Genomic DNA, 26,795 nt, shown 5'->3' with positions numbered 1-26,795 from the left:
GGCCAGCCCTCAGCCACCCCAGAAATGGCGCATCCATGAGATGCGCCAATTCTGGCGCTTAGCCTCGGCTCTTTCCGATTGAACAGGGCTCCATAAACTGAATCAAGAAGACGTGGATTGTCATGGGACCTCCATATTATAGATTTACGGTGTTGTTGAAAAATGGGTAAAAGTGGGTAATTGTCGGAGAGTGCTTTTTACAAATAAAGGACTTTTGTGTGTGTGTGTGTGTGTGTATGTTTCTTTCTTTTGACTACGGGGTTAGTAATGGGAGAGTATGACAGACCCCTCTCTATTACTAACCACTGAGCTTGATGTTAGCGGACATTAAACAGCTGACATCAACCCTAAAACTATTTACTCGATTCACATCACACCAGGGCAATCGGGAAGAGACGAGGCTAAGCGCCAAAATTGGTGCATTTCATGGATGTGCCATTTCTGGGGTGCTGAGGGCTGGTCTTAGTATTCTGGGAGGGGGCCATGAATCCTTCGCAGCCTATTAATATCAGCCCCCAACTGTCTGCTTTGCCTTTGCTGGTTATTAAAAATAGGATGGACCCCACGTCATATTTTTTAGTGTCCCCCCATTTTTAATAACCAGCAAAGGCAAACTAGACAGCTGGGGGCTGATATTTATAGGCTGGGAAGGTACATAGATATTGGCCCCTTCCTAGCATGATAAAATCAGCTCACAGCTGTCTGCTTTCCTTTGGCTGGTTATTAAAAATAGGGGGGACCTCACGTCATTTTTATAATTTATTTATTTTTTTATTAACCAGTATAGTAAAATACACAAAATGTCGCCGGAGCCTCCGGCAGCCACTTTTCCGAACTCCACCGCTTTGAAAACCGTGGGAAGTGCGGGTGTTCCAGAGACAATTTGTGAAATCCCGGGGCCCGCCGCATCCTCTGACCGCCGAACACCCCCTCCTTCCAGCCTGGAGCCCACAGCATTGCCCCACTCCTGCCACCACCAGCTTCCCGCAGCAGCGACCCTGGGACCCCGCTCCACCACAGCCGCAACTTCCCTGGTAAGCTACATTCGGATTATAAGACGCACCCCTATTTTCCCCCCAAATTTGGGGGAAAAAAGTGCATCTTATAATCCGAACTTTGTCTATAATCTTAATTCAGAGTAAGCAGCAGTCGTTCTTCTGACGAAATACATCTGCGAAACCGGGTGCTTTGTAAAGTGGGGCCTGGCCGAAGCTCTTCCAGTAAGAGGTCAAAGGTGTTTTTAGTCATTCTGCAGTTAGCAAAAATTTGTCGTGGTACCTACATAGCTGCCTATACATACAGGCAAAATGCACTCTTGTAGCACGTTTGCAGAGGAGTGGATGCACATAGTATCTGCGACGCCTACTCTGAGCATCAACATGTGGATAGCCAGTCCCAAATTCCCTCGCTGCAGGTTGGAAGTCCAAAAAGTTTAGAGACTAAAATATGAGAGGGGTATGCCCAGAAAAATATGGATGTACTCAGCATCTGACCTTTTTGTAAGGGGTTTATATAGGGCTAGCAATCAAAAATGCCCTTCAATAATAAATTGGTTGTAAACTGAAAAATGATGAGAAAAACGCATTGCATACAGATTGCATACGCATGGCATACGGATGTTTCTGAATGATATGCGAGAAAAATCGCATTGCACTCGCATGACAGTCGCATGACACTCGTCCTACTTTTCTGGATCAAGATCAAAACGATTTTTTTTACGCAGATGAGTGCAATACCTTATAACATAGCCAGCATCCACCCGGTATGGAGCGAGCTCATATTTGAAGCCCACTTCATACACTGGAACTCGACTTAGGATGTACAGTTGTTTTCTACCTTGTGAAGAAACTTATTGTCATAACACATTCAGCAGAAAAATCTGCTGCATATCTGCTGCAAATACCAAATGTGTTGGCAGGAAAAATGCTGCATAAAATATGTGCATTTTTTACGTGTTTTATCCATGCTTTTTTCATGTTTTTCCCCAGTCATTAGAATGGGTGAAAATCGCTGCAAAAATGCTGACATGCTGCAGATTTGAAACTGCTTCAATTCTGCAAGCAAAAAAAAATCAATGTGAGCATCAGACTTCAGGAAATTCATTCACTTTGCTGGCACTAGAAAATCCTTCACTTTTTGTGACATATCTGCGCAGAGAAAATGCATCAAAAACACAGCAAATACCAAACCCAAACATCCACGGGTCCACTTATCCCTAACTGCATGTCAATTAATCTTTATTTTAAATTTTCATTTATTTTGGAAATGGGGTTAATTAATGATGTTTGACACTTATAAATCTATAATAATATGTCATTCCCCAAATCTGTTCTAGTCCTACCGTATTTTTCGGACCATAAGACACACTTTTTTTCCCCCAAATTTGGAAGGAAAATGGGGGGTGCGTCTTATAGTCCGCACCTTACTTTACTGGTGGTGGTGGAGCGGGGATCGCAGGGTCCTCCGGCGGTGGCAGAGGTGACATGCGGCTGAAGCCGGGGTCTGTACCTGTGCTAGAGTGGCTGATGTCGGGTGGTGAAGCAGAGGAGCCGGGGCCTGTGCCGGGCTTTGAGCATGCGCCGACCGGGAGCTTCGGCAGCTATTTTCCTGTAGATCACGGCCTCAGGAAGATGGCGGCGGCCACCGGAAGCCGCACACACTCCTCTGCCTCACCGCCGCACGCTGCTCAAAGCCCGGCACAGGCCCCGGCTCCTTTGCCTCACCGCCGGACGCCACTCACAGCCAGGTGACAGGCCCCAGACGTCAGACAGGCCCACAGGCCCCAGCAGGTGACAGGCCCACAGGCCCCAGCAGGTCATAGGCACCAGTAGCTCACAGGCCCCAGCAGGTGACAGACCCACAGGCCCCAGCAGTTGACAGACCCACAGGCCCCAGCAGGTGACAGACCACAGGCTTCATACAGGCCCCAGCAGGTCACAGGCCCCAGCCGGTGACAGGCCCCAGACTTCAGACAGGCCCCAGCAGGTGACAGGCCTCAGCCGGTGACAGGCCCCAGACTTCAGAAAGGCCCCAGGAGGTGACAGACCCCAGCCGGTGACAGGCCCCAGACTTCAAACAGGCCCCAGCAGGTGACAGGCCTCAGCCGGTGACAGGCCCCAGACTTCAGAAAGGCCCCAGGAGGTGACAGACCCCAGCCGGTGACAGGCCCCAGACTTCAGACAGGCCCCTGCAGGTGACAGGTCCCAGACTTCAGACAGGCCCCAGCAGGTGACAGGCCCCAGACAGGCACTGGCCCTGCAGCATTTCACCTCTTTGGCTGCCACCACCGGGTTCCTGAGGCAGACAACAGAGGAACCTGCGATCCTGCTGCACCACCACCGCAACTCACAGCTGCTGGAGCACCGGCTTCATGTATCCAGGGTCCGCAGCATTCCTCCGCCGGGCTGGTTTCCTGAAGGACCCTGCCTCCTGTGACCACCGCTCCACCAACCCCCAGGTAAGATACCGTACCTATTTAGACTAATTTGGGGTGCGTCTTATGGTCCTGTGCATCTTATAGTCCGATAAATATGGTAATTTTTGTTTTTTAGCTACATTTTTTGTTGATACCAGTCTGTTTTCTATTTAGATTTCTTGCCACTGGACAGTCATTTTCTGCACTCCACTTGGAATTTTTTCTTGGGAAAACTACAAATCCCTTACATCATTAAACATACATGTAATGAAATATGAGAACATCTTCAGCCCAAAGTAATGCCGGAGCCAACCCCTGAAGACTGGGAGCGCATTGCAAGGGGGATGGTTAGTACATGCCAATTTCCGAACTGTTTGGGCGATTTGGATGGCAAACGCATCCGTGTGAAGAAGCAGCCGAACTCAGGGTCCCAATATTACAATTACTAACAATTTTTTTCAGTAGCGCTCTTGGTGTTGGTTGACAGCAACAACTATAGAAGAACTGGAGATTCTCGAATCTTTAATTCTTCCTTAATGGGTCGGTGGTTTATGAACAATGAAATGAGTGTGCTACCCCTAAGGAACCTCCCTGGGTTGACTGGCAAACCGGTACCGTATGTCATTGTGGCTGATGAGGCCTTTCAGCTCACCCGTCATTTAATGAGGCCTTATCCTCGCCGAGGTCTTCACCAGCGACATCGTATTTTCAATTGCAGGCTTACTAGGGCACGGCATCTGGTTGAATGCATTTTTGGCATTTTGACCGCTAAATGGAGGGTATTGCTTAGTTCTCTCCAATTAAGCAAAAAAAATGTCAATGGTGTCATTAAGGCCTGTGGGACTCAGATACACCCTGTATTAGACATAAAGGAGGGTATCATACACATTATGTTCAAATTATCATGTAGTGGCACTCCTAGACTCATAAAAACTATGCACGAAGTGCAAAACCTGCCAAATATTACAAGCAGGGTCATCCATACACCCTTGAAGACACCAACAGTAATGTCTCATTTAAATATTGTGAACAAAGTGTAGTTGTGGTACTCCTACACTCATAAAAGCTCTGCACACAGTGCAAAGCCAGAAGAAGATTATAAGGAGGGTCATCCATATACCCTTGAAGGCACCAAATGGAGTACCTCATAAAAAAATCAAGAAAGCATAGGTGTGGCACTTCTACACTCATACACTCAGGAGAAAATGATAAGGAGGATAATACAGTCATCCATAGACCCTTAAAGGCAACAACTGGCAGGCCTCTTTTAAATATTGAAGATTAAAAACACTTTATGTGCTGCTATCATCTGATGGTGTGGAAAAGTCGGGGCTAATCTCGGCTTTGTTCATTTTTATCAGAGTGAGCCTGTCAGCATTTGCTGTTGACACTTAAAAAAACCCAGCTCAGACAAGACAATAGCGGCAGGGCAGCACAACACCTCCACTTCATAGAGGAACAGCTCATGCCAGGTGTCCAGCTTTGAGACTCAATAGGTGATGATTGCAGAGGAATTAGGGAGTATGCTGGTTTTGTCGGCCAGGTATTGCTTGACCATCTTTAAAAACTTTTCCCTCCTTGTCAAAAATATCCGGTCATCAGGGCATAGACACTGAAAGGATGTCATGAAATTGGCCCAGGCATTTGACAATGTACCCCTGCCTCTGCAGTACTTTGTGTGTGTCTCCCTCGCCTCTTCTCCATGGTTGGGCAAGGAGTTAGCTCCCTGCTGCTAGCGTTGTCTAATGGAAATTTTTTCAACATATTTTCCACAATGGCCTTATGGTATAGCACCATTTTAATAGACCTCTCTGCCTCAGGAAGAAGAGATGGTAAGTTTTCCTTGTAGCATGGGTCTAGCAGGGTGAACAGCCAGTACTATTTTTTGGCCAAGATGAATGTAACAAAGGATCATGGGAAAGGCAGCGATATACTGTATAAAGTCGACCATATGTGCCAAGCTCCCTGCAGCCAACACTTCCCTGTCTCCACCATGATGACTACTCTTCATCTCTTCCTCCTCCTCCAGCTCTTACTCCTCATTCCCCTCCTCAGCTCATCCACATAGGAGAGACGAGATGAAGCTTGTGTGGATATTAGCTTCTGTTGCGCTAACAACCAGCTCCTGTTCCTCTTCAGCCTCCTCCACCTCCTCATTGTTACCCAATTCACACTGAGCAGATGAGATGAGGCTGGACTGGGTAGTAACTCCCTGTCTCATGTCTTCCTCCATATCCACCTGATCCTCATGCAAAGCTTCAGCTTTAATTGTGAACAGCAACTGTTCAAGTAGGCACAGAAACTGGATTGTTGCGCTGATTATGGCATCATTGCCGCTCACCATCTTTGTGGAGTCCTCAAAGTCTTGGAGAATCGCACAAATGTCAGACATCCATGCCCACTCTTCAGTTGTTATGTACGAAGGCAGCCCAGAATACCAACGGGCATGTATGCTGGTGTTCGACAACTGGCCTCTGCTACTCACAAAGTTTTGCCAGCATGTGCAGTGTGGAGTTCCAGCACGTGGTGAATGTCGCACACCAGTCGGTGAACTGGCACTTGCATGACCTGCTGCAGCACTGCCAGAGCGGCAGCAGCAGTAGAATTTCGGAAAAAGCCGCTGACGCTGCGTACCTTGACCTGAAGCTCTGTTAAATCTAGGTTGGTTTTCAGAAACCGCTGAACCACCAAGTTTAGCATGTGGGCCAAGCATGGTACTTGTGTGAGCTTGCCAAGCTTCATAGCCGCCACCAGGTTAAGGCCATTATCACACACGACCATGCCTGTTTGGAGGTTTAGCCTGTTTGGAGGACCATGCCTGTTTGGAGAGTTCAATAACTCTGCCACAGTGTGCGGTTTGTCTACTAGACAAATTAGCTTCAGTAGAGCCTGTTGCCGCTTCACTGAAGCAGTGCTGCAGAACTTCCAGATTCCTGCTGATGTGGACGACGTGCTCTGAGATACCAAATCGGAGATGGAGGATAAAGAGGACCATGAGGGGATGTTGGATCTGCTGTAGAAGGTGCAGGAAACCCTGATAGAAGTAGGGCCAGCAATCCTCTGCGTCGGTAGCACATGTGCCGTGCCAAGGTGGAACTCGACCCCAGCCTCCACAATGTTCACTCAGTGTGCCATCAGGAAAATGTAGCACCCCTTGCCACAAGTGCTTGTCCACATGTCAGTCTTTAAGTTTGCAATCCCAGTCACTGCTTTGGTAAGGGCACAAGTGATGTTCCTGAACATGTGCTGGTACAAGGGACGCCACACAGGGAGCAATAGTGGGCTGGGGACTGAGTACCAAGGGACGGCTGCCACCATGACTCTGCGAAAATCCTCTGTGTCTACAAGCCTAAACGGCAATATTTCCACGGCAAGCAGCCTGGATATGTGTCCGTTTAGCATTTGGGCCTCTGGGTGGTTGGCTTGGGGTAGGAATAGTTGAATGCTGTACTGGGAAAAGTTTTTGCAAGTGCCTCAGAATGTGCAAAGACAGGTGCAGGGTGGGAGGCATCTGTGCCAGTGTCATGGACAGGGGATTGGGAAGCAACTAGCACAGGGGAAGAGGCAGTGGTGTCACCCGCTGACACCAGTCGTGGAACCAGGAGTTCAGCCAACCGAATCGGGTGGTTAGATGACATGTGCCTGACCATGCTGGTGGTGGTTAGGCTTTTAGTGGTCCGGCCCCTGCTGATCTTGGCATGGCACAGGTTGCAGCAACCATTCTTTTTGTTTCAAAAGTCTCTTTAAAAAAAGTCTCAGGCTGGGAAACACCTAACTCTTTGACGGAGAAATTCACAAGTGTCGGTGTTCTGTGGAACTTCCGCCCGCCCTCTCCCTCTGGTTACCCCACTGCCTCTTCCTGCCTGTTTCAGTGCTGCTGATCCCTCCCCCTCAGGTTGGGTTTGGTGACTTTGTCATGCACCACCTCATCTTCCATTGCTGCACTCTGATCCTCCTGACTTGGTGACTTAACAACAACCTGACTTATCATTATCTACCTCTTTAGACAAAATTTGCCACTCCCCACCATCATCTTCTTGTGACCATGGCTGCTCTAAGTTTTGGGCATCACCAAACAGTGTCTCCTTCTGTCCCTCTTGAAAAATGCAGTGGGAGAGGCCACAATCAAGAAATTATGTTGTAAAGAGCTCCTAGTGTGGGATCACTAGTCACCTGGGACTCAACATGGTGTGTGGAAGGAGGATCAGGGTGAGGATTAAGTAATCCAGATTGTTGGCTGGTGAGAATGGACCATGTGGAAGACTGGGTGGTGCTGGCAAGTATGCTGGAAGCATTATCTGCTATCCAACCGACCACCTGTTTGCACTGGTGTGGCTTCAGAAGTGGTGTCCCATACCTCCCTGCAAAGTGGGACAGGAAGCTATGCGTCGTGGATGGGTATGTCTCTTGTGCTCCAGTAACAGGCGTAGTTGCACCTGCCCCGCATCCTCAGCGTCTTCATGCACCATCATCACCACTTCCACTTCCCTGTCCCTTACCATACACCTCATGCATTTTCTAATTGCTAGGTCTCTGGAAACCAAGTTTATTTTTAATTTTAAAAAAAAGGTCACCTGCAGCAGGTAAAGCATTTTTTTGGAGGTTAATACTACCATAATGTAACACTAAGCATATTACACTATATAGATTACTAACTCAATCCAGAAAGACTTTTTTAAAGTTTTTTGGGTGGTTATTAATATCACCGTAATGTGACACTAAGCATGTTATACACTGTATGGATAACTAATTGAATCCAGATAAAAATGTTGAAATTTTTTTGCAGTTTTATATACCTACATAATGTAACACTAACCACGTTAAACTCTATGGATGACTACTTGCATCCAGAAAAAAATTTTGAATGTTTTTTTGGGAGGTTTATGTACCACTGTAATGTAACACTAACCCCGTTACACTGTATGGATAACTAATTGAATCCAGAAAAAAAGTTTGAACGGTATTTTAGGAGGTTTATGTACCACTGTAATGTAACACTAACCACGTTACAATGTATGGATGATTAATAAATCCAGAAAATAATTTTTAATGTGTTTTTTGCAATTTTATATACCAGTGTAATGTAACACTAGCCAGTTTAAACTCTATGGATGACTAATTGAATCCAGAAAAAAAATATGAACTTTTTTGCAGTTTTATATACCACCGTAATGTAACACTAACCACGTTACACTGTATGGATGACTAGTTGAACCCAGAAAAAAAAATTGAACTTTTTTTGCAGTTTTATATACTAACGTAATGTAACACTAACCATGTTACACTCTATGGATGACTAATTGAATCTATAAAAAATATTTGAACGGTGTTTTGGAGGTATATATAACACCGTAATGTAACACTAACCACGTTAAACTCTGTGGATGACTAATTAAATCCAGAATGATTTTTTTTACGTTTTTTGGAGGTTACTCCCACCGCAATGTAACACTAAGCACGTTACACTGTATGGATTACTAATTCAGTCTAGAAAGATTTATTTAACATTTTTTTGGAGGTTAATACCACCATAATGTAACACTAAGTACATTACACTGTATGGATTACTAATTTAATCCAGAAAGATTTTTTAACATTGTTTGGAGGTTAATACCACCGTAATGTGACACTAAACACGTTACACTGTATGGATGACAATATAGTCAATTGTTTCAATAAAAAAAAATATATGGTAACGTGCATATACAGTTGCAAAGCCCTAAGCCCTGCCTAGAGGCTGTATTCTGCCACCCTCCCTGCTCATTCAGCTATCTCTAGGCTAACTGAAGAATCTGATACAAACAGCAAAGCACAGGATTAGCATTTAGAAGGACTTTTAGTATGATGGTTCAGCATCAACACCAGTATCAACACTAGAGTTTTCTGATTAGTTAAACTGTGCACACAAAGGCCTGGATAACTGCTTTCTCCATCTCATTGCACAGCTTTCTCTGTCCCTTAGCTGTGCAATGGCATCAGTGTGCCGAGCGTGGCGGCGCCTGTCCTTTTATAATCTCTGATGAGGTAATGCAGCCAGCCAATCACAGTAATGCCACTACCAAGATGGCTATGGCATTACAGTGACTGGCAGGCAATCCCCACATGTTTACTGGCTGTGTAACAGGCACCAAACATGCAGGGTGGGGATTCGAGCTTCAGATCTGATCATCAACCAATACTTGTCAAGAGCCGAGCATATCTGAGCTTCCAGATACTCAAGTGATATCCGAGTATCACCGAGCAATTTTGCTCATCCTTATTGGTAAACAATCCTGGTCCAGTTGCACAGGTTTTGTTCAGATGACGGGATCCTTCTGGCCTCAGAGTCCGTGAAGTTCTTGTGAATTATTTCCAGGAGCCTAAAGGGTCCACATCATGGCAAGATAATTTAGTGGTGTGATGTTTGCCCTATATGTTTTTTTGTATGTGCGTTAACACACAAAATGTGAGAACACGTGTGTATATTTGTTTTTTTTCACATATATTATAAATTAAAACAAGAGAACAATTTTCACAATGAATGGAAATGATCTTTATTTACAAGATTTTAACTTAGGTTAGAAACCATGCAAAAATCAAGTACATAAATGTTGAGACACCAAGGAGATATAATTAAATTTATAAGTAGATGCACAACCACGGATTATCCAAGATTATTAACAAATTTTATTGGAACAGGATTAAAAAGCAAGGAAAGAAGGGATAAAAATCCACAAAGGTGGAACAGGCTGGCGGAAAGCATATGCACTAAAATAATTATCAATACATGATTCATAAGAAAAATACATAACAATCAAAATTAAATATTCATGATTAATAATAAAAAGTCACTGTATGATCACCAAAAAAATTTTCATTCAAGTGACAGGGCACAAAAAACTGTATAAAATGTATCCTGTAAAATAACAGGTGCAAAGAAGTAAATTAGCACCTACTATTATATGCCTATATAATGTCCAATGTCTTGGGAAGACAGCGGCGTGTGTGCACCCTTTACCTACATCTGCCTGGTATGTTCCTACTGTCTCCTGTTAATATGTCTTTGATTCTCAGACTTTGTTGATTAATTACTATTCCTTTCACCCATCCTTTTTATTATTAATCATGAATATTTAATTTTGAATGTTATGTTTTTTTCTTATGAATCATGTATTGATAATTATTTTGGTGCATATGCTTCCCGCCAGCCTGTTCCACCTGTGTGGATTTTTTTATCTCTTCTTTCCTTGCTTTTTAATCCTGTTCCAATAAAATTTGTTTAGAATCTTGGATAATCCGTGGTTGTGCATCTACTTATAGGTTTAAAAAAGATTTTAACTTAAATAAAGCCTTAACTCAGGCAAAATGCTTGATAATACATCCAAAACCTCCCAAAAATATGGTACCAATATTATATACAGTACCTTTACAAATTATAAAATGAGGAAGGGGATGAATGGCAGATGGGTTAAGTTGGGTAGTGTAGCGTCGGCGTCTCTGCCCCCTGCCAGGCAGAGACGCCATCCCCCTTACCGCCGCGGTCCTGCTCCGGCGTCTTCCTGCCACCTTGCTGCTGCTGGTGCATGCAGCTTCCCCGACACTGTGCTTAGGGCGCGCGCGCGCTCCCTCCCTCTTAAAGGGGCCGCGCGCGCCATCCTAAAAAGTCCCCGGCCAATGGCCGGAGGACTTTCTCTATAAAAGGCACCTCCTCCAATATGGAGGTGCCCATGCAAGGTTGTTGCTCTGTGATACTTACTTTGCTTCAGCCCTCAGGTCCTCTGCAAGTCAGTCCTGTCCACCAGTCTGATCTTCAGTCCAGTCCGCCAGTCTGACTACTTTCCAGCCCGACAGTCTACCTACAGTCCAGTCTGCCAGTCTGTCTATGGGCTCTGCCCGCCTGCTCACCTGGAAGCACCCGCCTGTTACCTGCCGTGCCCGCCAGCCTGTTTACCTGGAAGCACCTGCCTGTTACCTGCCGTGCCCGCCAGCCTGCTTACCTGGAAGCACCTGCCTGTTACCTGCCGTGCCCGCTTGCCTGCTTACCTGGAAGCACCTGCCCGTTACCTGTTGTGTCTGCCAGCTTGCCTACCCGGAGCACCCGTCCAGCTATCAGCCGAATCAGCCTGTCTGTCTACCCGGACCACCTGTCAGCCTGCCTGCCGTGCTCGTCCGCTGTACCGGTCAGTTCCTGCCTTCCTGACCCGTGGGAGCCACGTGCTCTCATACAAGGTTGGTCCCAGAGTGGCACCTGGTCCCTCTGCTCGGTTCCTCCCTGGTTCACGGAGTCGACTGAGCCGCCTTGCGACCTTGGTCAGGCTGAGTAGATACTTAGTCACGCCCCTCTGGTCCCTCCTTGCACCGCAGCACAGAGGTTCCAGCACCCGGATCCGTAACAGGTAGAACAATGAGGGGTCCCTACATTTGGCAACATGGATGGGCGTGGGTTGCAAGAGGGGTGGTATGGGTGTTGTTGCGGGTGGCCATAGCTTTCATGACCAGTAGGTCCAAAGCCAGGATGTGGTTCTCAGGATCGTCTTTGCCTTCAATGCCCTACATTGTAGGTATGGGTGATGGGGGAGGGGGGGGTCATGATGCCATCCTTCTACTGTCCCAGAAAAATATTGCTGCTCAGAATGTGCAACATGGTAAGCATGCAAGCCATAAGCTGGTGTGGCTGGTGCTGCTAGTGGTGGTGCTAATGCTGGTGCTTATGCTGGTGGGGCCTGTATGGAAACGTTGCTGCCTGGCTGTTGCTTGTGTGTGTGACACAGGTACTTTAGATGCAGTGACACAGAAACACAGAGTACCCAGTACAGGGTTAATAAACAGGGGGGGAATTTATTGTAACAGAGTCAATCTCCACGCAGGGAGTAACAGGGGAAATATGGGGACAACAAGGGAAGTAGCAGGTAACAGCCTGTAACCGACAATCCACAGTTTGGCTAGATGTAGCAGAGTCGAAACGGTTGTAATCGGCAGTTTTACACTTAGCTGACTCTTGTTCCCAACAAAGGCCGTTGCCGGCTGATGCCGGTGTTGTTTTCTTCTGGCTTCCCTGCCTAAACAATGCTCCGTCTTCTGGCGGCAGCGGGCGGTCTCCGGTTTGACAAGCTGAACCCCTAGTCCATAACACTGCACCTCACTTGCTCCACTCCACGGACCCTGCGTCTCTTCTCCCTCTAGTCGGGCTTGACTCCAACTGTCAACTCCCTGCAGGGTCACTCGGATTCGGATTCCCAATCTCCGCCTGCCCGGTAGCTTCAAGCGATGGTGTTCCCTCGGCGCCTGCACTGGGGACTGCAGGTAATCGAGTGCAGGGGCTCGGAGGTAGAATCAACAATTCTACTTCATCCATATCGTGGCTTGGGGCAACTGTGACAGGACCCTCTCTAGAAACAGGTGATTCTTCTTCATCTTCGTCATCTTTAGACAGACAGGGCCGCAGCATACTATGATGAACCACTCTTGTAGGGGCTCCTTCAGCCCCCTCGGGTTGAACTTCATACACAGGTCCTTCAGCGCCAACCCTGCGCCTCACTAGTTGCGGGGTCCGTTCCCACCACCTACTCAATTTGCCCTGGGGCCTCCTGTCTAGAACCAACACCCGCTCCCCGGGCCTCATAGCTGTCCCTCGAAGGGGCAATGTCTCATGATGTTTGAGCTCCTGAAACTTTTGTTGTACCAACCGTCGGAGGGTCTGCAGTCGATGCCAGTGTTCCCGGACCCAGGAAGACATCCCCATCCGTGGATAGTCCTCCTCGGGGTCCAGCTCTAACTCGGTAATCTCTCGCCCTTTTCGCCCGAACAGTAAGGTATAAAGAGTGAACCCCGTCGTACTATTCACTTGGTTGTTGTAGACCCACACCAGCTCGGCCACAAACTCAGGCCATCGTACCTTCTGATGTTCCTCCAACGTGCGGAGCATTTGGATCAGTGTCCGATTAAAGCATTCACAGGCCCCATTTCCTTGTGGGTGGTAAGGAGTAGTCCGTGACTTCTTAATCCTGTACAACCGTTGCAGCTCTTCCTTCACCTGGCCCTGGAAGAAGGCGCCTTGATCGGAATGGATCCTCTTTGGGCAGCCGTACACCCGAATGAAGTCTCGGCAGATGGCCTGTGCAGCTGATTCGGCGGTCTGGTCTCTGGTCGGGGTCACCACCGCAAACTTTGTGAAGTGGTCTGTCATCACCAGGCAATGATCTTACCCGAGATGAGCCGGTCCAACAGTCAAATAGTCGATCATCAGCACCTCCAAGGGGGCAGAAGTCACAATGGTTTGTATGGGGACCCGCTGCTCCGAGGGCTTAACCAGCTCACAGCTCCGACATCTTCGACAAGTGTCTTCTATTGTTGCTCGCAGTCGGGGGTGATATGTGGCACCCCAGGGGTCTGGTTTTCCACAGTAACAGCAATGTTATGTCTGAGAGCAGGTGGGAGGTCTCTTGGTCAGGGATCCTATGCATGCCACACCTCCTGCCCAGTCCTGGGAGGGGAAGAACTTCCCCTATATAAACCTAGGGCTGAGGCAGGGTGAGTGAGTAGAGAAGAAGCAGAGAAAAGAAGCAAATATAGGAAGAAACAACAGGAGCTCTGTGGGAGCAGTGTTACAAGGAGTCAGGGGCTGGCAGCTGCAGAGCTCGCCCTGACTGAGAAGTTATCACCGGACCCGGAGTCCGAGGCTGTGGGGACTAACTCCTATCCAGCAGCAGAAACCGACCGGCAGGGGATTGCAGGTCCTCTGGCCCAGAAACCCGAAGGCCCCGAGTCACCGGCCATACGGGTGAGCACCACACGGTACACTCAGGGACGTGGGCTACTTATACCCGCCTCTAGCAAGGTAGCCAGAAGAGTATCGTTAGTTTGGGAGGCCTACAACTCCGCCTGGCCAGGGGAGATCCCATCTGCTCAAGGACTGACCAGGCCCCAATCGCTAGCCAGTACTCCGGGAGGGTCTATCTTTGTCACCAGTAAAGACCCTGAACTACACAGTACCGTCTCCGAGTGGTTCCTGCTACCCCCATCATCCACGTCGGCTGCCCTGAGGCCATACCCCTCCCGTTGGGGGTTATACTATCACGCTGCACAATCCTACCACCGGCCTCAGCGGTCTGCCCTGCAGCAGCAGCTCCCTGACTGCACTCAACGGGTGGCGTAGTCGTCCAACATCTACCGCTAAAACAGCGCCACTTAGTCTGACTCCCTGGGCACGGACCGGATCACCGCCACGAGACTACAACCCTCAACAGATCCGGCTCCGGGTAAGCTCCCGCGTGCGCAACGCAGCGCGACACAGGCCCAGGGGCGCGTCAACTTTTGGCGTAGTCGGCAGGATCTCGTGCCCGCAACCACCGGGTACTGCGTGCCTGAAAAAGACTGTGAAAACTTACCCGTGGTGAAGATTCCCGCCATCCGGCGCCATCTTCCGCTTTCTTCCCGCCATCGGTGGAGTTTTCCCGCCATCCGGCGCCATCTTCGGCCTTCTTCCCGCCATCCGTGGAGTTTTCCCGCCATTGGACGCCATCTTGAGGACGCCGCGCGGGAAGAAGAGGGGCGTGGACTCCGAAAACGCGCGAGAACTGAAGCCCTGCCTCACGTCCGGACGTTGCGTAAGGTCCTGGAAGGAGCCCAGCAGACGCCGACGTCACAGGAGCGCGACGGAAGGTCCTCAACCCTGACGATCCACTGCGGAGCCGCGGCCTACGGAAGAGGATCATCGCAAGGTAGGCCACGGTCCACTAGGGGGGAGAAGGATGTCGGATACGGAGGAGAGCTTCACCGCTCCAACCCCCGCCAGCGCCACCTCTGTTGCGGTCATGCCTTTCACCATGCCCTATATCCCGGGGGCATCCTGGCTACCCCAGTACTCAGGGGAGTCACATACCCTGCAGGACTTTAGAGAAAAACTGGATAGCCTCTTCCAGGTGTACCCCCTCACAGAAGAGCAAAAAGTAAGCATCCTGGTGGCCCAATTAACTGGGGCAGCCCAAAGGGAGGTAAAGTCCTGGCCACCTGGGGGGAGGACTGTCGCAGGGATACTAACCCGGCTGAGGGACACCTTTGATACCCGCACCTCAGCCGAGATCAAGCTTAGATTCTACGGGTGCAAACAGCGGGCACATGAGAGTATAAGGGACTATGCCCTGAACCTACAAGAGGCCCTGAGAGCCATTAAGCAGACCGACCCTGACGGCGTGGGAGACGAGGACAGGCTGTTAACTGAACAATTTATAGAGGGTTTATATTGCAATGCCCACCGAACCCAGTTGCGGGCAATGGCCTTACAGGACCCTCATCTGGGATTTGCACAGTTCAAGGACAGAGCCATCCGGGTGCTCCGAGAACCGGCACCAGGTGGCGTTGTGACCCACAGACGCCCCACTACCACCTACCACCAGGAGGCGGCGCCCTTGTCGGCAGGGCCTGTGGGAGCTGATGCGCAGGCTTTGAACAATGACTCGGCTCCAGACCTGCACCATCAGGTCCAAGAGCTAGCTAAAAGCGTTGCTGCGCTAACCCGAACTGTGCAGTCTTTACAGGTTTCCACTCCAGGGAAGATCCAGCTGGCATCCGGACCGGAGGACATCCCGTGGCGTCGACCAAGGAGGACCCCACCGGCCAGAGGAAGACCCAGCGACCGATACAACGAGGACGGACGACCCATCTGCCGCCGCTGTAATCAACCCGGACATATGGCAAGGTACTGTCCTTTAAACTGGCACAACCTAGGGTAGAGGGCCAACCCCTAGGAAAAAGATCATCAGGCCCATCAAACTGGCGCGACAAATATGTGGGAGGACGTCCAGTCTTGCCTGTGGTACTGGATGGCATTCCTATGAGTGCCCTACTGGACACCGGGTCACAGGTCACCACCATCCCGTACGTGCTCTTCAAGCAGTACTGGAATGACTCGGATATTACCCGCTACCCTGACGACGACTTGAGTATCATCGCCAGCAATGGTCAGCCCGTGCCACAGATCGGATTTAAAGAGGTGACCATTAAAATTGGTAGAGTTGAACTGGCAGCACAGGGACTGATCATTGTAGACATTGACAAACACGAGAGTCACCCAAAGATAACTCTAGGAACTAATGTAATTGAAAATTGTCTTGCAGAGGTGATTTTCCTTTTACAGCAGGTTGCCAAGAACGCCAGCTCCGGCGAGCAGCGAGTGCTCCAAAAAGAGATCCGGGCACTGATGCGACGGCAACAGGTGGAACTCTCCGGCGGTGAGATTGGTAGCGTGAGAATGTGTGACCCTTTCCCTATTGCCATGCCCCCAAAAAGTGAAATGATGATTTGGTGCCGGGCAGCTATTGGTCTGAGAGGTAGAGATTACCAGGCAATGGTAGAACCAGTTTACTCAGACAGTAGGCCCACCATCTTGACAGCACGGGGGGTGGTTAATGTACGCCATGGGAGGGTGCCCGTTCGCATAATCAATATCGGGAAGAGGGAAGTGTACCTGCCCCGGTATGCCACGCTAGCCAAATTATATACCATTAACCAAAATGCTATACAATCTGTGGAACCCTTGCCTCCCTCTCACCCGGAGGAAGGTAACAGCTCTAAGAAAACAATGGAGGACTGGTGTCAGCAACTACATTTGGGTACTGACTCCACTCCCTCACATCAGAAACAGGGAGTCTATCGGGTGGTTCAAGAGTACGAGAGAGTGTTTAGTAAACACCCGTTAGACTTCGGGCGAGTCAAGGGGGTAGAACACCACATCCCCACGGGAGACCATCCTCCCATAAAAGAGAGGTATCGACCCGTACCCCCTGCACACTACCAACACGCCAAGGGGATGCTTAGAGACATGAAGGAGGCTGGGGTGATCAGGGATAGCTGTAGCCCCTGGGCAGCTCCACTAGTCTTAGTCAAAAAGAAAGACAACACCATGAGGATGTGTGTAGATTACCGGAAAATCAACCGTATCACACACAAGGATGTGTACCCCTTACCAAGGATAGAGGAGTCTTTGGCTGCTTTAAGATCTGCTAACTTCTTCTCTACCTTGGATCTCACTAGTGGGTACTGGCAGGTTCCTGTAGCAGAGGCGGACCGGGAGAAGACCGCATTCACCACCCCGATGGGACTTAGCGAGTTTACCTGCATGCCGTTCGGACTCTGCAACGCACCAGGAACCTTCCAACGATTAATGGAGTGCTGTCTGGGCCATAGAAACTTCGAGACGGTCCTGTTGTACCTGGACGATGTCATCGTATATTCTAAGACTTATGAGGACCACCTGAAACACCTGGCGGAAGTGTTCGAAGCTCTGGCAAGCTACGGCCTAAAGGTGAAACCCTCCAAGTGTCACCTCCTGAAACCAAAGGTGCAGTACCTGGGACACGTGGTGAGCGCTGACGGAGTGGCTCCCGACCCTGATAAGATCACCGCAATTAAGGAATGGCCAAGTCCCTCCAGTGTAAAGGAAGTGCGGCAGTTCCTCGGGTTGGTAGGCTACTACCGCAGGTTCATCCCCGGTTTCACCAAAAAGGCAGCTCCTATGCAGGACCTCCTGATAGGCCAGTCCCGGAAGGCCAAGAACCAGAAGCCGCCCTTCAGATGGGAGAAGTTGGAAGAGGAGTCCTTCCGCCAGCTGAAGATGGCCCTCACGGGGGATGAAATCCTGGCGTACCCGGATTACGGCCAGCCCTTTATCCTCTACACCGACGCAAGTAACATCGGGCTAGGAGCCGTGCTGTCCCAGATCCAGCAGGGGAAAGAACGAGTAATCGCTTACGCCAGCCGAAAACTGCGACCCACCGAGAGAAACCCTGAGAATTACAGCTCATTTAAGCTAGAGTTCCTGGCAGTGGTGTGGGCAGTCACCGAACGCTTTAAGCACTACCTCGCTTCTTCCCGGTTCGTCGTGTACACGGATAACAACCCGTTGACACACCTGGACACAGCAAGACTCGGTGCCCTAGAGCAGAGATGGATGGCCCGTCTGTCCAACTACGAGTTCACAATCAAATACCGGGCAGGACGCTCCAATACCAACGCGGACGCCCTGTCCAGGATGCCAAACCTACCGGACGTAGGAGAAGATCCAGAGGGACTGGAAGAAGTCGAACTCCCTGCGTTCCACCGGCATGGGACTATCCAGTATTCCCACCGGGTAAGGAGTAAGCAAGCCGCTACGTTTAACCCCTTGCCTCACTACAACTGGGAGGAAACGCAAGACAGTGACCCTGCCGTCCGACTGGTGAAGGAGATGCTGACTCGGCCAGAGGCTCGCCTTGACCCAGACGCTCCGGAGGAAGCCAAGCAACTGTGGGCTGAGAAGAGTCGACTGTTCCTTTATAAGGGGAAGTTGTGCCGCAGAATGGTTAACTCCCGGACGCATGAACTAATCTGGCAAGTAGTGGTGCCACGAAGAGACGCAGCCATGGTGATGGAGGCATACCACGACGGGGCTGGACACTTCGGATGGAAGAAGCTGGAGTTCCTGCTGCGCGAGCGGTTCCACTGGGTAGGCATGAGGGGAACCATCGAGAGGTGGTGCAGAGACTGTGGCCCGTGCAACCTAAGAAGGAAGGACCGTGCCAGCCAGAAGACTCCCCTGCAGTCCATCGTCACCCGGCAGCCGTTGGAACTGGTAGCCTTGGATCATGTAAAACTGACCCCAAGCAGAAGTGGCTACGTCTACGCACTAACCATCGTGGATCACTACTCCCGGTTCTTGGTTGTCGTCCCCGTCAAGGACTTAACAGCTCGAACAGCAGCGAGAGCCTTCCAGCAGCATTTCTGCCGTCCACACGGGTACCCGGACCAAGTGTTGACAGACCAGGGACCTGCCTTTGAAGCGGAGGTCTTCCAAGAATTCTGCACTCTGTATGGCTGCCGGAAGATAAGGACGACACCCTATCATCCGCAAACTAATGGACTTTGTGAGAAAATGAAAACGTTGCCCCTGGAAGAACGCAGTCTGTGGCCTGAGAAGCTGCCCGATCTGGTGGACCTATACAACCACATCCCGGTAGGTTCCACCAACTGTACCCCGGCTTACCTAATGAGGGCGAGACCTGGTAAGTTACCTGTTGACCTGGAAATGGGAGTCCTGACACCTGAGGACACTTCACCAGAAGCAGACTGGGACACAGAGAGGCAGCAGCAGTACCGGAGAGTACAGGAGAGCGTGGAGCGAAGTCTCTGTCAGGCTAGGGAAAGACAAGAGAAAACTTACAACCAGTATGCTCCCGCTGTTCCCCTGGTACCCGGAGAGCAGGTCTTGAAGAGAAAAAGACGGCTCCACAAGTTGGACGACCAGTGGGAGAAGGACCCGTACACCGTACTGCCCTCAAGCCACGACAACCCAAAGGTCTGTACCATCAGTAAAGACGGAGGGGAAACCACAACCATTGTATCCCGGGATCACCTGAAGAAGTGTCCCGAACAGCTACGGAACCCTGAAGAGGAACAAGAAGACCCTCGACCCGTAGAGGAAAGGGAAGACATGGTTAATACTGTGCTCGGAGACTTCCCTCGGTCTTGGACTCAAGTCAATGGTGCAGTTGTGGTACCCGTACTCACCTTCCTCCAACCAGCATCCCAAGCACCTACGGAGCAACAGGTAGAGCTGGAAGAACAGCCGGTCCAGGAGGCAGAAGACCCCACACCAGCAGACCAGGAGGATCAACCCTCTGCTTGCAGTGAGCCTGCCATATCCCTAGTGAGCCAAAGGGCCCGTAGACCGCTGCCCAGTTTACCCTTAACAGCTCCTACACCCTGTAGTTCAGGGCCAGACAGTCAGCTCCGTAGGTCCACTAGGGGCCAGTTACCCGCACGTTGGAGGATTTGAAGTGTATAAATTGTTTTATTTGTGGTTACCTGTTTATTGTTGCTTGTGTATAATTATGTGTTTCTAGTTATTTTTTGGAGTCCTTGGTGGATTTACCGGGAATCCTTTGTACATAGTTGGAGCGTAACCCAGGACGGACTAAAGACTGTTAAGGACTCGGGGCAGGACAGACCCCTACCTGGTTACGTCTCCCTGTTATGGTGAAATGGACACCTTGCTTTCTTCAAAGACTGCACCCGGTTACGGACATGCCGTGACCACCTTTATGTGTTTCTTTATTGTTATTGTTATATCTTGTTATGTTTTTCTAAAATATGTTTAGTCCCGGAGTACTAAATTTCACTAGGGGGGAATGTGGCACCCCAGGGGTCTGGTTTTCCACAGTAACAGCAATGTTATGTCTGAGAGCAGGTGGGAGGTCTCTTGGTCAGGGATCCTATGCATGCCACACCTCCTGCCCAGTCCTGGGAGGGGAAGAACTTCCCCTATATAAACCTAGGGCTGAGGCAGGGTGAGTGAGTAGAGAAGAAGCAGAGAAAAGAAGCAAATATAGGAAGAAACAACAGGAGCTCTGTGGGAGCAGTGTTACAAGGAGTCAGGGGCTGGCAGCTGCAGAGCTCGCCCTGACTGAGAAGTTATCACCGGACCCGGAGTCCGAGGCTGTGGGGACTAACTCCTATCCAGCAGCAGAAACCGACCGGCAGGGGATTGCAGGTCCTCTGGCCCAGAAACCCGAAGGCCCCGAGTCACCGGCCATACGGGTGAGCACCACACGGTACACTCAGGGACGTGGGCTACTTATACCCGCCTCTAGCAAGGTAGCCAGAAGAGTATCGTTAGTTTGGGAGGCCTACAACTCCGCCTGGCCAGGGGAGATCCCATCTGCTCAAGGACTGACCAGGCCCCAATCGCTAGCCAGTACTCCGGGAGGGTCTATCTTTGTCACCAGTAAAGACCCTGAACTACACAGTACCGTCTCCGAGTGGTTCCTGCTACCCCCATCATCCACGTCGGCTGCCCTGAGGCCATACCCCTCCCGTTGGGGGTTATACTATCACGCTGCACAATCCTACCACCGGCCTCAGCGGTCTGCCCTGCAGCAGCAGCTCCCTGGCTGCACTCAACGGGTGGCGTAGTCGTCCAACATCTACCGCTAAAACAGCGCCACTTAGTCTGACTCCCTGGGCACGGACCGGATCACCGCCACGAGACTACAACCCTCAACAGATCCGGCTCCGGGTAAGCTCCCGCGTGCGCAACGCAACGAGACACAGGCCCAGGGGCGCGTCAGATACACCAGCCTCTGCAACCGCTGAAATGTCTTCTCTGGTCCGAAGTGAGCCCCTCATTCATGAGCCTCCTTAGCCACTACTCCGACCAACGTTTCTGGGATCACCACTTGCCAGGTGATCCTGAACTCTCGCGGTAGCAGCCCATCTCGCAAACAAGTTCTCTCCCATTGTCCCAGCATTTTCAGCGCCCCCGGGAACAGGGTGCTCCTCTCCTCTCGACTGGGGACCTGTCTGAAAGCCACTCATTGACATAATTGGGTAACTTCTTTGTCAGTCTGTTGAAGTCGGACCCAGTCATCTCTTGGCTGCCCTAGCACTTGTTCTTCCGACGTCTCTCCGATCTGTCCCTGCGCCGTGACCAGCGGTCCCACGAAACTTCGGAAGCTAGGGACCTCATCCGCCTTCAAATCTTCATCGCGGTCATGAACAGGCCGTTCATATGTCATTCTGGAGAGGGCGTCGGCGTGAGTATTCTCTGCTTTAGACCTATAGGCGATCTTATACTGGTACCTGGCCATGCAGGCCACCCATCGCTGTTCCAGGGCCCCCTATTTCGCATTGTCCAGGTGAGCCAGCGGGTTGTTATCTGTTCTCACCAGTACTTCGGACCCAGACAAATACTCTGCGAACTTTTTGGTCATTGCCCAAACTAGAGCCAGCCTAATTTGAAAGAGCTATAATTATCTGAGTTCATCTCAGAGTCGTGAAGGAAGCGATTGGCGTATGCAATCATGCACTCTTTCGCCTCCTGTACCTGGGATAACACGGCTCCCAGACCATGCAGGCTCCCATCAGTGTGGAGTATGAATAGTTGGGAGAAATCCGCATAGGCAAGTTTTGGGGCCTCGGTCAGGGCCATTTTTAGGGCACGGAAGGCCTCTTCCTGGCTCCTTCCCCATCGAATCGCCCGATTCTTGGAGCCTGCTGGCACTCCCTTAAGTAGCTCCAGCAATGGGTTGGCTATGCGGGTGAAGTTCTTCACGAATATACCCTGAATGGTGGCCAGTGTCCGAGCCACCAGGAGTCCGGGGGGTACTTTGTCTATCGATGTTGGTTCTATCTTAACTTTGACCCCCTCAAGAGGTATGCAGGCCCGTGCGGGTAACGTGAGTACAGTTTGTCCTGGCGGTAAGGTGAGTGCCGTAGCTGCTGGTACTATTATTTTCCCCAGGACCTTCCCTTCACTCAACGTCTCCTGAGCCTGGGCGGCTCAGATTAATTGTTGAAAAACCCTCCTTTGGGGGGTTCGCGGGTCCCACTGGTCTAGAAGAATCTCCTTCGGCTCACTAATCAGGATTTGCCCGATCTCTTTCAGCACATTCATTCCAAGGGTCACCGGGGGTCCACTTCCGGTTCCCCCTGTGACCAAGACGACCCCTTTTTTTTCCCCACATCTTTTCCACACACTCGGATCTTCATCCATACCACCCCTGCGACCGGGATGGGTAATTGATTAGCTGCCATGAGTCTAATTACTGGTCCCCATTCAGTCCGCGCTATCTCTGGAAATCGCTGTTGAAAGTAGGCTTCTGTCATCGTAGTCACCTGTCGTAGTCACCGTGTCAATCAGGCAGTGAACAGCCCGACCGCTTATTTCGGCCCAGACAGTCGGGCTAGTGGAAACTAGGTCCTTGGAACTTCCTCTTTTTCTTTCCACTTCCTTAGGCTCCTGGCTGTGTCCCCCAAACACGGAGCCCGTTATTTTAATGGTTGCCGCGACAGGGGCCGCCCTCGGCTAGCACAGCCCCTGGGGTAATGTCCTGCGCCTCCACACTTCCAGCAGGTCGTGTCTCTGTCTGTGTAGGGCTGCCTCACTTCTCTATGGAACTCTCCTGCAGGGCGGGGCCTGAATTCAATTCTTTTCCTAACTGGGGCAATCGATCCGGGTATTTCTGGTGTCGGTGCAGGGGTCTTCTTGAGACTGGACCATTCACCCCACATCTCCTGTATCTCCTTTCGCATCTCTCAAGCCCATTCCGGTTCAGCTGCAGGCGGGGTGGGTACCTCGTTACTCTGGACCATCCCTGCCAGGGCCGTCACCCCCATCTCCTGCTCTCTCACACGTGCCTCCGCCCCCACTTCTAGAAAAGTCATACATGGGTTAGCGAACAGGCGCTCCCGCAAGGCGTGCTTCAGCTGCACATCCCTGAGGCCTGCCACAAATTGGTCCCTGAAGATCACGTCAGGGGGGCCCATTCCCAAATTCCTCATGTCGTCTTTTCTAGTGATATAGACAAGCACCCTCTGCAATGCATTAACTTACTGCGTCACAGTCTCCCCCTCCTGCTGCACTTGGTGAAACAGTCGTATCCTCAGCTCTCCTACATTGGTGGGATCCCCATGCTTCTCCTCCAATATCCACACTACTTTTTCTACAGAATCATAAGGAGGGCGGTACATCACGGAGTGCCAGGCCTCGCCGTCCAGAGCCAGTAAGGCTATTTCGGCTTGCTGGAGTCATCGGATGCATACGTAACATACTCCTAACTCTATCAACCCAGTCCCACAGCATCATCTTGTCCCCGGTGAACTTTGGGAGATTGCTGAGCATGGCCCCCAGCGGCAAGCTAGATCTAGGGACTCCCAGGATGGACTGATCTGCAGTATCTGTGTCTAAAGACTGCATCCAGCCGACTACACCAAATGGGACACAGGTACTTTAGATGCAGTGACACAGAAACACAGAGCAGCCAGTACTGGGTTAAAAAACAGTGGGGGAATTTATTGTAACAGGGTCAATCTCCATGCAGGGAGTAACAGGGGAAATATGGGGACCACAAGGGAAGTAGCAGGTAACAGGCTGTAACCGACAATCCACAGTTTGGCTAGATGTAGCAGAGTCGAAACGGTTGTAATCGTCAGTTTTACACTTAGCTGACTCTTGTTTCTCACAAGGCCATTGCCGGTGTTGTTTTCTTCTGGCTTCCCCGTCTAAACAATGCTCCGTCTTCTGGCGGCAGCGGGCGGTCTCCGGTTTGACCCGCTGAGTCCCTAATCCATAACACTGCACCTCACTTGCTCGGCTCCACGGACCCTGCGTCTCTTCTCCTTCTAGTTGGGCTTGACTCCAACTGTCAACTCCCTGCTTTCCCGCGCAAAACTCCTTTTTCTCCCTCTTCCTAGACACGCCCCCAAGCTCCCCGGTCATCTGACCCCTGAGCTCTGGCCCTGGACACGCCCCCAGCTTCCCGGTCACATGACTCCTGTGCTCACAGTCTGTCTTCCCCCTGCAACCAGAGGCACGGCCCCGGCAGTTCCGGAGCCCTTGTTCTGAAAGTACTTACACCCCGGTCTTCCCCCTTACATGTGGACATCTCTGCTGTCTGGTTTCGATAAAATCAAACACATCCTAGGGGTCACTGGGTGGGATAGCAGCATCAAGGAGGTGTAGAATAGTGATGGTGTGAGATAGATAGACGATTACTCAACTATCTTGTGCCATGTGGGGCTCATAAGGGCCTCCCTCCTTTACCTGAGTCTGCAGGGTATGGGTGCTGCTTGGGCGGTGGTGTGTCAAGGGGCAAGTTGGGGCTACTAGTCCAGCCCTGCTCCACTTGCTTGAGATTTGGCCGATGGTCCTGGAACCTCCCCTGGTGGTACGACCACCTCAGACTCAGATACTGATTCCCTATCCCGTGAGTTGCTTTCAGTTCTTGAAATAAAAATGAAAAAAGTAAAAATAGAAAAGGGAAAAAAAAACATGTAAATGGACACAGCTTGGGAACCAGGTGCTACACCAGGGCAGACCTCAGATACATGGGTGCTGACCCTCAACGAGGTATGTAGGTACTGGCAAGTTCGGCTGGTATACAAATAAGCTCTGGCAGGTGCGGACAGTTTAGGCTGGTACACAGCCAGGTACTGTCAGACTCGTCTGATATACAGACACGGGTAGGAACCAGTTCAGACTGGACGGACGAGCAAGGAAACCGCAGACACGGCCAGGCAAGGAAACTGCAGATGTGGCCAGGACGTATGCAAGGATAGGTATAGATAAGACAGATAGGAACAAGTTCACACAGGGTACTTACAAAGAAGTAGCAAGTGTACTCACTAACACTAATGTTGCACAGCAACAGCAGATTAGAGATAGGCACTCATTCAGACACTGCAGGTAACAGGAATAAATACAGGTTCAGACACTGCAGGTTTCAGACACAAGAGGTAAGGGAAAGATCCAGACTCAGATACAAACAGGATCAGGAATAGGTCCCAATTCAGACAAGAACTAACACAAGAACATGTTAAGGGTATTCAGTCCCAGGGAGGCAGAAACAGACAAGATAGGACACAGGTAAAGGTTCGGGCCTGGGTGGCAGAAACAGAACAGGATCTGGCAACTCAGCAGTTGCACAAACACAATGAAAGAGAGTGTTGCTCAGGCACCTCCCAATAGGTGGAGGTGCTTTAACTACCCAGCACCTCTCAGCAATAGGCTGGGGACATATTAGGAATGCACGTACTGTACCTTTAAGAATCAGGAAGTGCTGCCCTAAGCATGCAGCCAGGAAGCATGGTAAGTCGGCGTCCTTGCATGGTGGGGGATAGGAAGCCATGCAGGCACGCCGGCAGTGATGTTACAATTACACACATGAAACATGATGTTGTATGTTCCATTTTGCTAACAAAAAAACACAAAACAAAAAAAGAAAATAAAAAAATACTTACTAATCCCCTTTTATACATCACTTGTACTATCCTCATATTGGAGATATAATTGTCGACAAATGTAGGTCCAGGCCACATCCTTCATCAGTTTGTTCGAATATCCCAAGTTCCTGGCATCCCATAGCTCGGGCCGCTCCTGGTCCAGCACCAGCAGCATTTCAACATTTATCGCCCTTGCCATTTTGAAAAATATAAGAAACACTGTGGTGGCGTGGATGTCACAATGGAGGGTCTCAGTAGCTTAGGGAAGGCTGCCAACACTTCCCTGTGTTTCACTTTCTGTCATGGGATTATTGAATATCTTTTTATATATATATATATATATATATATATATATATAATTATTTTTTTTTTTTTTTTTAAGGCTATGTGCCCACTGTTAGAACTCTCCTGTTAGGTTTTGTTTAGTTTGCTGGTCACATGACCATTTTTTGCCTATTTAATCCGGCTCCGCCCTCCTGGTCTTGCTGGACTTCATTGTATTTACTTCTCTTGAGCTAGCTTGGTGCTCTGTTGCCGTTCTCTGTTAGTTTTGCTAGGTCTTCTGACCTCTATGCTTTTTGTTGTGTGTTTGTCTTTGACTGCTACTATTTCTGCTAGGAGGTGTCCAACTTATCCCAGTCCCTAGTTC

General features: G+C 50.2%; 1 protein-coding gene across 2 annotated transcripts in view; it reads right to left on the bottom strand.

The window, feature by feature from the left end:
- Positions 1-26,795, bottom strand: part of YJEFN3 (YjeF N-terminal domain containing 3) — a 457,583-nt gene that overhangs the window by 53,664 nt on the left and 377,124 nt on the right. The gene's annotated exons all lie outside the window — the stretch shown is intronic.

Source organism: Phyllobates terribilis, unplaced genomic scaffold (genome assembly GCF_046119375.1).
Source record: "Phyllobates terribilis strain yellow unplaced genomic scaffold, ASM4611937v1 Scaffold_1__5_contigs__length_1240528914, whole genome shotgun sequence".
NCBI classification, from domain to species: domain Eukaryota; kingdom Metazoa; phylum Chordata; class Amphibia; order Anura; family Dendrobatidae; genus Phyllobates; species Phyllobates terribilis.
This window is presented reverse-complemented; position numbering and strand designations above follow the sequence as displayed.